Genomic DNA, 9605 nt, shown 5'->3' with positions numbered 1-9605 from the left:
TTTTTAAGTGGTGGAACTTGCACTATTGCTGACTGACTAAATACTTTTTTGCCCCACTGTATACTGTATGGTATCATTTTCTTTGCAGTGTCATCTGTATAGGAACGTAAATTCTATCTTGCTCTTCTGCACAGCACAACCAACAGTATGCAGATGTAAACCAGAAAGAAGGACAAAAAACTCACTCTTGGCACAATTTTGGTGCATTGGAGGCTATTGTAATGTTAAAGATTAAGGAAGGAAAATCTCCTGACTTATAATACTGCCAGTTTATACTTCTATCACATCCAGTGCTATGATCTTTCTAATATTATCACTGTGTGCTTATTCAGCAGACACAGGAGTTTCCACTTGAAGTATTTTACCCGTTCTGAAAATGATCTGTGAATCCTTCTAAGTGTAGGCAATTATAACTGAAATAATAATTAATACCTGCATATTTAATGTTTACCAATCTAAATATGTTTAAAGGTCATTTTATTGCATTGACGCACCCATTGTTTCTTTTGGAAATGCAATCACATAGACTGAAGAATAGAATTCCATCTACATTAAACATTCAGCTACTCCCATGCCTTCAGGTATGCAAATAGGATTTAATTGGATCTCAATTTAGAATAGTTGGAGCCAAATTCTATGTACTTATGCAAGGGATGTACCATCCAGGGAATGGCATCAGGGTTTGTATATAAACAGCATCTTTACCAAGGCATAAAGCATCTTTCCAAGTACGGTACTTCAGTAAGGATCATCAACCGAAGAAGAAACATCATGGCAACCAAGGGAGGAAAAGGCAAAGACCGTGAGTGAAATACTTCATATATACTACACTACTGAACAATTGTATGATGTGATATTATTACTGTATATATTTTGCACTGATATTTAATCTAAAGTGTGTGCAGGTACAAAGTATGGCAATAATGATAAAATGCGTTATTCTACATTATCTTATGGGATGCTGTGAAATTGGACTAGTACAATCCTGACCTGTATTAAAAACAATAGTAAATTCAGCAGCGCCCCAAAACCTGGGAGCCCAGGGAAAACAACAATAGACAGCGTGAGCAGTAATAAACAGAAGTTAGAAACTAAATTTGACATGTCTCATTCAGATTGCTGTTAAAGCGCTAGGTTTATTTCAGTGCTGTACTGATGCTTTTAATCTAAGGTCCCCGGTCATAGTCTTATACTTTCTCATTGCCAATTTCACTTTATCAGCACCGCTCCGGCCCTTCAACGCCATTATGTGACCACAAATTCTGACTGGCCCAACATCAGATGTAATGGTCACAAGCGCTCAATGTAAGCCTATAAGAGCCAGAATTGAGGATGTCATAGACTCGTATTGAAAAGTGAAGTCTGGCTTGCTTCAGGAAACACTAGCTGGTCACAAACTGAAATCAGGTTTTCCATCTTCCCCACACAGGGTGCTTGGCTTCTCTCATCTCAAAACAATTGTGTCACATTATGCTAATACTCTGATCAGAGAATGATCAGGGTGTCATTTCATGAGAGAATTTATGGCCATGTGCCCTGCCCTAAACCAGTCGCCAAAATGTTCCCTCTGTACTGCACCTGAATAAAGTCTTTATGTGAACATCTATGCAAATCTGTGTTTTTACATAGTTCATAGCTAAAACCAATGCTATACAGCTTGATCTTACTTAAAATGTATTATTCCCTCTCATAAGGGAAACTTTGCATAGAATCTAAATTCAAAAATACACATGATTATTATTTAGAAAGGGAACACTCTAGTTCTTAACAAGTCAAAATTGTGACAAGAAGCAATTTGCATCTTATTAAAATTCTCAACAATGTAGAGATTTATATTTTTACCATTTGCAGCTCATTGCTTAGTTACCGGCCACCCTGCTGACTATCAATGGTCTGATAGTTAGGCATGTTGTGCCCGCCATTTGCAGACTTTTTTTTTTAAAGCCTGCAGGCCCCTCTTTGGCAAGTACATTGGATGTGACAGCTTCAGTCCCCCAGTTCTCCAGTATTGAAGAGCCAAAGCGGCCTGTGCTAGTCACCTGGAGAGCGCTCCGTCCAGAGCAGTGGTGCAGCCAAGATAAGCGATTAGAAAACTCTTTTAACATTGCTTATTTTCTATTTTTGTTGTATTTAATTGACAAAATAGGCGAGCATCATCCTTAAGGTTTTGTATGCAAATAAAAAGTAAAATAAAACTCTCATACTACAGTGAAAGCTATAACTTTTACATATGTCTTTTCAGCATGTGCTCCAGTACCACAATGTATACCAGACCCATGCCAAGGTATGAAGGATAAGGATTTGACCATAAAGTTATAAATGTTAGTGTTAAAAAGTAGAAACCAGAAGTCTAACCAGCACTGGCTGCACCTGAGAAATAAATTGTAAAGTTTATGAATAGCTCAAATTGAAGCTCAATTACTGTGGAGGAAAAGATGATTGGAATAGTGAACACTGCGAGTGTAAATACAGATATCAATATAGACTCTGGCATTACCTAATGGACAGATGATTACGGGGAACCAGGGGGTCTCTGTTAGGTCCCCGGTTGACATAGTAAAGCATTCACCAGCCAAGAACTTATAGTGACAGGAGGAGGTCCCTCCACGTATGATTCTGTATAATAATGTCTGATGTAACTTGCTTTAGTATCATCTTCGCTATTTTAAGCAGATTGATTATTATTTAAATATTTGTTCCTTAGACACCTTAGTTTTCTAAAAGTACTTCAGTTCATAGAGCTAAATAAACATATTTTTGCAGTGTACAATCTACCGTACCTATAAATTAAAAGTTAAAGGGGCATAGTTAGGTGCACGTTACATCCACTGGAATTCTGGTTTAATTTGCATGCATCAAAAACTGTCTATAATAATTTTTACAATATTTAATATGTGTTTTAGACCCTTTTTATGAGTTGCACAACTAAGAGTTGTAGTCTCGCTGAACAAGGTGTGATTTCATGGGAAAGGTGGGCACCAAGAGCTTATAATTTATCAAACAGCATGAACTACTTTAATAAATTTGCCATTTTTTATCACTGTTTAGCCTAAGTTTGCGCTGTATAAGGATTAGATATTTATTATTAAATATGCCCCATTTTTGTCAAAATTTGTGTCATTATTATTGTTTCTTATCTTCTTTTTTATTAGATCCTTGTGCTGTACCTGATCCTTGCCAACTGCAAGGTCAAGGAATGGGAGGAATGGGAGGAGTCGGAGGAATGGGTGGACAAGTTTTACAGGGCGGATATGGAGGAGCAGGAGGAATCGGAGGACAAGTTTCACAGGGCGGATATGGAGGAGCAGGAGGAATCGGAGGACAAGTTTCACAAGGAGGATATGAAGGAATGGGAGGATTTGGTGGACAAGTCTCACAAGGAGGATTTGGAGGAGTCGGTGGACAAGTTTCACAAGGAGGATACAGTGGTGCTGGAGTAAAGAAATAAATATTTGATACCGAAAATCCTTTCTTAGCACCTCATGTAAGCACTGCTAATTTCTGCTGACATTAATCTTTATTAAATCATTATTTGTTAACTGTGTGTGAAAAAAGCAAAAAAACTAAATTTTAGTCGTTCTTAATATTTGTCAAATAAATTATCCGCTTCAATCAGGACTGTTTTATTTTTGTATTATGTTGGAAAAGGGTTAAATGTAATATGAGGTGATTAACTTACAGTGACATTAGTCACAATCCATGGCCAGGCCGTGAATCAGTGAAGTCAGACATTCCAGGGTCAACACCAAAAGAGCACGAAGTAAACCACAGGAAAATAAAAATTTGTAAGTCAGGCCACATGCCAGGGTCAGAATGCCAGAGAAATAGTGGATAAGCAAAAGGGCAATAAAAAACAGATAGTCAGAACTCGGTGCAAAGGTCAGCAGCAGAATGCAAAGGGGCAATAACAAATGGGAAACGGTCCTTAGGTCAGTAGTAGAAGATCAAAACTTACACAGAGAACAGGCAAATACACCAGAGAGCACAAGCTTTTTTCTGCCAGTGATCTGGCTAGAGAGCTCACCTAAATAGCAGGGCAATTACCAAGAACAGGGAGCATCTGTGGAAATCTCTGCACCTCTGACTCAGATAGGTCAACCGAGCTGTCAATTAAAGAACTAACAGTTCAGCATTCTCCAGCACAGGATAGGATGACAGTGCTGTCCATCACAGAATCCCAGACCCCCTGAGCAGAGGAGTCGTGACAGTACCTTATCTTCAAGGGGGGCCACCGGACCCTCAGGTTTCCCAGGAAACATACGATGAAAAGCTCTGACTTAATGATCAGCCTTCACCGAATGAGCCGGAACCCAGGATTTCTCCTCGGGTCCGTATCTCCTCCAGTGAACGAGATATTGGAGGGAATTTTGGGCCGTCCGAAAATCCACAGTCCTCTACACCTTGTACCCCAAACCGCCATCAACAGAGACTGGAGGAGGAGGGGAAGAAACAGTCAACACAGAAGGAACCAACTTATTTAACAGGGATTTGTGAAAAACATTGGGGACACAAAGGAACTGCGTAAGCTTTAATCTAAAGGCAACTGGATTTAGTACCTCCAGAATCTCGTACGGGCCAATGAATTTCGTACCCAACTTTGCCGAACTTTGTACGATATCCAAACTTTATCCCCAACTTTGAGAGTGGAACCCGCCAAATGTTTCCTATCTGCCTTACCCCAATATTCTGCTGAGCCTCCCTCCAAACATCCCCAAGTTTCTCAATGGTCACCTCCACTCCAGGGCATCCAGAATTAATCCTAGAGAATTCAAAAAATGAGGATGAAAACCATAATTACAAAAGAAACAAGAGGTTTGAGTGGATGGATTGACCCAGCTATTAAAAGTGAACTCAAGAAGAGGCAAAAATGAGGACCAGTCCTCCTGCTGACCACCACAAAACATCTTAAAATTTGATCTAGTGATTGATTCATCCTCTCTGTCTGACCGTTTGTTTCAAGGTGATAAGCAGAGGAAAATGACTAGTCAATCCCTAAAGGGCATGTCACACTAAGAGATATCGCTAGCAATATCTCTATAACTAGTGACGTTATAGCGATATTGCTAGCGATATCACTGTGTCTGATACTTACCTACGACCAGCTCCCCCGCTGGTTATCGCTGATCGCGCGAGAACGTCCAGGACTGTTTCTCGTCGTCAGCTTCCTGCGGCGCTTTCTGTGGAGAGACGAGCGACAAGCGTGGAGCCGGGCAGGAGGACGCAGGATCACCTGGTGTGACAGGTAAGTAGCGACCCCCGTCCCCAGCGATGTCGCTAGTGAGATCTGACTGTGTGGCAGCTCACTAGCGACCACTTAGCGATGTACCAGCGATCCTGACCGCGTCATATCGCTGGTCGGGATCGCTGGTACATCGCTAAGTGTGACAGTACCCAAACTTCTTACAAAATGCCCTCCAGAATTGCCCCCCTAATAGATGCAATGTTTAAAAAAATGCCATGCAAGTTCACCATATGATTAACCTGGAAAGTGGTTCAGGTTTAGGTAACCCTGATAACTGAACAAAGCTAGCCTGTTTACTGAATCGATCAACTACCACTCAAATGACCATTGTATAAATCTCACAAGCATATGCAAATTCTTTAATATTGTTAAGCATGGATGGCCACCAAAAGAGTCTAACAATAGATTTCTGTGTAGCAGTGACTCCCCGGTGACCACTTAAGATGGAGTCATGAAATTCCTGCAATAGACGTAATCTAAGATACACAGGAACAAATAATTTAAATTCTGGATAAGCGGATGGGGCCAATGACTGTACCTCCTGATTTTCAGCTACCAATTATGAGGATGCCATAGAAATCACAATTCCTAGAGGAAAAATTTAGGATGAAGGTTCTGGAGGAGAAATGGAATCAAAGCTGCATGACAAAGCGTCAGCCCTAACATTCTTAGACCCCGGTCTGAACGTAATGAAAAAATTGAATCTAGAGAAAAATAAGGACTATCTGGCATGCCTAGGGATTAAACATTTAGCAGATTCAATATAGGCTAAATTTTTAGGATCTGTCACCACAGTAACAGGATGAATAGCTCCCTCCAAAGAATGTCTCCATTCTTCAAAAGCAAACTTGACAGCGATCAACTCACGATTCCCCACATCATAATTTCTTTCAGTAGGTGAAAATTTCCTGGAGAAAAATGCACATGGATGCAAGTTAGTCAGAGTTTTGGAACCTTGAGACAAAACAGCCCCTACCCCAACCTCTGAGGCATCCGCTTCTACGATGAATTGTTTCTGGAGATCAGATTGAATCAAAACTGGAGTGGACATGAAACACTCCTTTAATTTATCAATGGAGCTAACAGCATCCAACGACCAAACCTTAAGATCTGTCCCTTTTCATATGAGGTCAGTAACGGGTTTCACGATTTGAGAAAACTCCTTAAAAAACTTTCTGTAGTAATTAGGAAACCCTAAGAATCGTTCCAATTCTTTTAGATCACAATGTTGAACCACATTAATTATAGCATGCACCTTTCCAGGGTCCACTTTAAATCCTTCAGCTGACACAATGAACCTCAGGAACAATACTTCCTGAACAGAAAAATTTTTCCAATTTAGCAAACAAAGAATTTTACCTGAGTTTCTGTTAAAAACACTTAGAATGTGCTCATAGTGAGAATTCAGATCAGGTGAAAAAAATTAGAATGTCATCCAGGTATACCACAATAAACCTTCCAATAATATCAGAGAAAATGTCATTCATATAGTCCTGAAAGACTGTAGGTGCATAGGTTAACCAAAAGACAAATAAACCCTCCAATATTAAAAACGCCATTTTCCACTCATCACCCTCCCAGATACGAATCAGATTATATGTTCCTCTAAGGACTATTTTATCAATTACCAAGAACAGGGAGCACCTTTGGAAATCTCTGCACCTCCCTGTCAGATAGGTCAACCGAGCTGTTAATCAAAGCACTCAAAGCTCAGCACACCACAGCACAGGATAGGATTACAGAGCTGTCCATCACAGAGTCCCAGACACTCTGAGCAGAGAAATCATGACACCTACAATCAATGCAACAGGCAATGTAGTCCTGTAATCCACATGCCATTAGACAGAAGATTCAATTAATTTGTGCTCATGTCACTTTTAAATTGCCAGTGATCATATATTTAGATCAATAAATTGAAAGACAGGTAAAGTGGGGGCTACCTTGCTTAAAGGGAAACTGTCACCCCCCCCAGGGTGTTTTTAATTAAAAGAGGCACCTTCAGCAGCACCAATGCTGCACTCTGTGAAGGTGGCTCTTCTGTTTCTGACCCCTAGTAATGCTGAAATATCGACTTTGATAAATAGCTCCTCATACCTGTAATGTGTCCCATAGATATGGTGTGTTCCCCTGTATCAGCCGCCTCCCATCCGTCCATCATGCCTGTGTCTTGTGCCTGGACGCCACCCACCATCCATCAATTATGCCCCTTGTATTGTGCCTGGGCACCGCCTACCATCCGTTCATCATGCCAGTTGTCTTGTGCGTGGGCGCCGCCCACCATGCCCCTGTGCGCCGCCACCTCCTCCTGTTTTGAATGCCGGCGCCTGCGCTGTGACAAGAGTTCTTGGGCATACGCAGTGCACGCTGCCCGAGAACCAACATCAGGCTATTGCGCCTGCATGTTACTGAGGCCCCAGCCCTGCACTGTGAATACATCATAACACACTGCGGGGCGGGATGTGGGGCCTACTATGACAACTCCTTCTCAATCTGAATGAAAACACCTATACTCGCCTCCTGTGCCGGAACCAATCCAGCGGTGTTGGCTCTCACTCTCCTGGGGCTCAAGTGAGGTTGTTATGTGAAATAAGCCCTGAGCCTAAGCAGCGCTGTTATCACCATTCTTGTCTTCAGACTTATACTGTAAGTAATCAACAGGAAGTGAGAACTGCGGCTGCTCTCTGACTCCCTCTTGATTACTTATGTGTTCGAAGGAGGGGACAGTAATACCAGAGCAAAAAGGAAGCAGGGCTCAAGTGACATAACAGCTTTGCTAGACTACTTTAAATCCGAGTGCCCACTCTGCTGGAATGGCGCTGGCACGGGAGATGAGTACCGTATAGTGCTTTTATTTTAATGAGGGCAAACATTTACATTGAGAAGCAGTTTGTCAAGTAATGAACAACCTCTTTAAGTACATATATGGATTGGCTAGCTTGTATTGCCTGCACAACAGTACTAAACTACTTGTGCTGCATGACTCTTTGCTTGTGCTACATGCATTGTGCTTTTATTATTATTATTTTTAAAGCACCGCTAATTCCAGGGTGCTGTACATGTTAGTTAAGAAATATATATATAGCATACAGTAAATAAACTAATAGTATCAGACTGTTACCAAGGGTGGAAAGAACACTGTACTCGAGGGCTTACAGTCTATAGGATATGGAGTAAAGAGACAATAGTTCAGGGTGTTGGAACAGATGTCTTATCTGTATATGCTACTTATAAAATTCTCTGTTAGGCTACTTTCACACATCAGGTTTTCGGCGTCAGGCGCGATCCGGCGTCGTGCCGGAATGCCGGATCCGGCAAATGTTTTGTAAAACCTGAAGTGCCGGATCCGGTTTTCTGCCGGATCCGTCTTGTTCTTGACAGACAAAACCGGATCCGTCTCATCCGGTTCATCCGTTTTTCTATCCATTTTTCTATCCGTTTTTCGACGGATTACGCCGGATCCGGTTTTTAAAATTGACCCTTGTGGCCTTCCGAACGGGATTGGCTACTGGAAAACTAGATATAGCATGTTCCTACAGCCCTTCTTTGACAGGTTGTAGAGACGAAAGTGCAGGTTGGAGAGAAGAGCAAGTTACTGGCGAAGATGGATGTTGTCATTGGAAATATTACCACTAGAAGTTCTGTGACGGTTTCAGGGACAATTTTCCACTATACTTTATGTCACCTCAAGGCAGAGTACACTGGGATGACAGAGTGTGAGAGATTTTTGCCCTAAACTTGTGTACCTTCTGGACCAACAGTATATACCTTTGCCAACCAAAGTTGGCTACCTTGTCATGGTCTTACTATTTTTACCTTTAGGCCACAGGTGTGTACCTGGTTGTGTTTTATGCAAAGTATTTCACCTTTTAACAAAAGTTGTGTACATTGGTAGGAAATCACCAACAATAAACACAACTTTTTCGGTGAAATACTTTGCTTCAAACACAACCAGGAACACAACTGTGGCAAAAAGCTAAAATTTACCCACAGTTATACCTGGTTTTGAATACCTTTTTACCTTTGAAATACCCTGTATTTAACCTTTTTTTAAAACATAGTTCGCCGCAGAAAGAAATGACAGACAACCATTGTGAAACGATAATTTAACTTTTATTTAAATTTTTTTTTTTTTGTAAAATGTTTTTAAAGTGCAAAAAACTTTTTTAATAAAGGTTTTAAACCCAATGGGCATTTTTATTACAAAAAACACACATTACAATTCTGTGTACTGTGGGGTGGAAATACTGCTGGAGGGGCTGCGGGACACTTCGACACTGGGTGTGTGGAGAGAGGACTGGGATCGTGATGGGGAAGGAACAGTTAGAGGTGAAGGTGTGGAAAAAACTACAGAATGGGTGGACAT

At 41.1% G+C, this 9605-nt stretch overlaps 1 long non-coding RNA gene across 1 annotated transcript; it reads left to right on the top strand.

Annotated features, from left to right (window-relative positions):
- The first annotated feature begins 645 nt into the window (after positions 1 to 645).
- On the top strand, positions 646 to 3618 carry LOC141088696 (uncharacterized). The gene is made up of 3 exons (XR_012232030.1): positions 646 to 802; positions 2243 to 2284; positions 3153 to 3618. It is a non-coding gene; the product is annotated as an uncharacterized lncRNA (long non-coding RNA).
- Positions 3619 to 9605: the final 5987 nt, after the last annotated feature.

This window comes from Dendrobates tinctorius, unplaced genomic scaffold (assembly GCF_039654945.1).
Source record: "Dendrobates tinctorius isolate UK_male_01 unplaced genomic scaffold, ASM3965494v1 ptg000040l, whole genome shotgun sequence".
Taxonomy (NCBI): Eukaryota; Metazoa; Chordata; class Amphibia; order Anura; family Dendrobatidae; genus Dendrobates; species Dendrobates tinctorius.
Note: the sequence above shows the minus strand (reverse complement) of the source record. Positions and strands in the feature narration are given on the sequence as shown.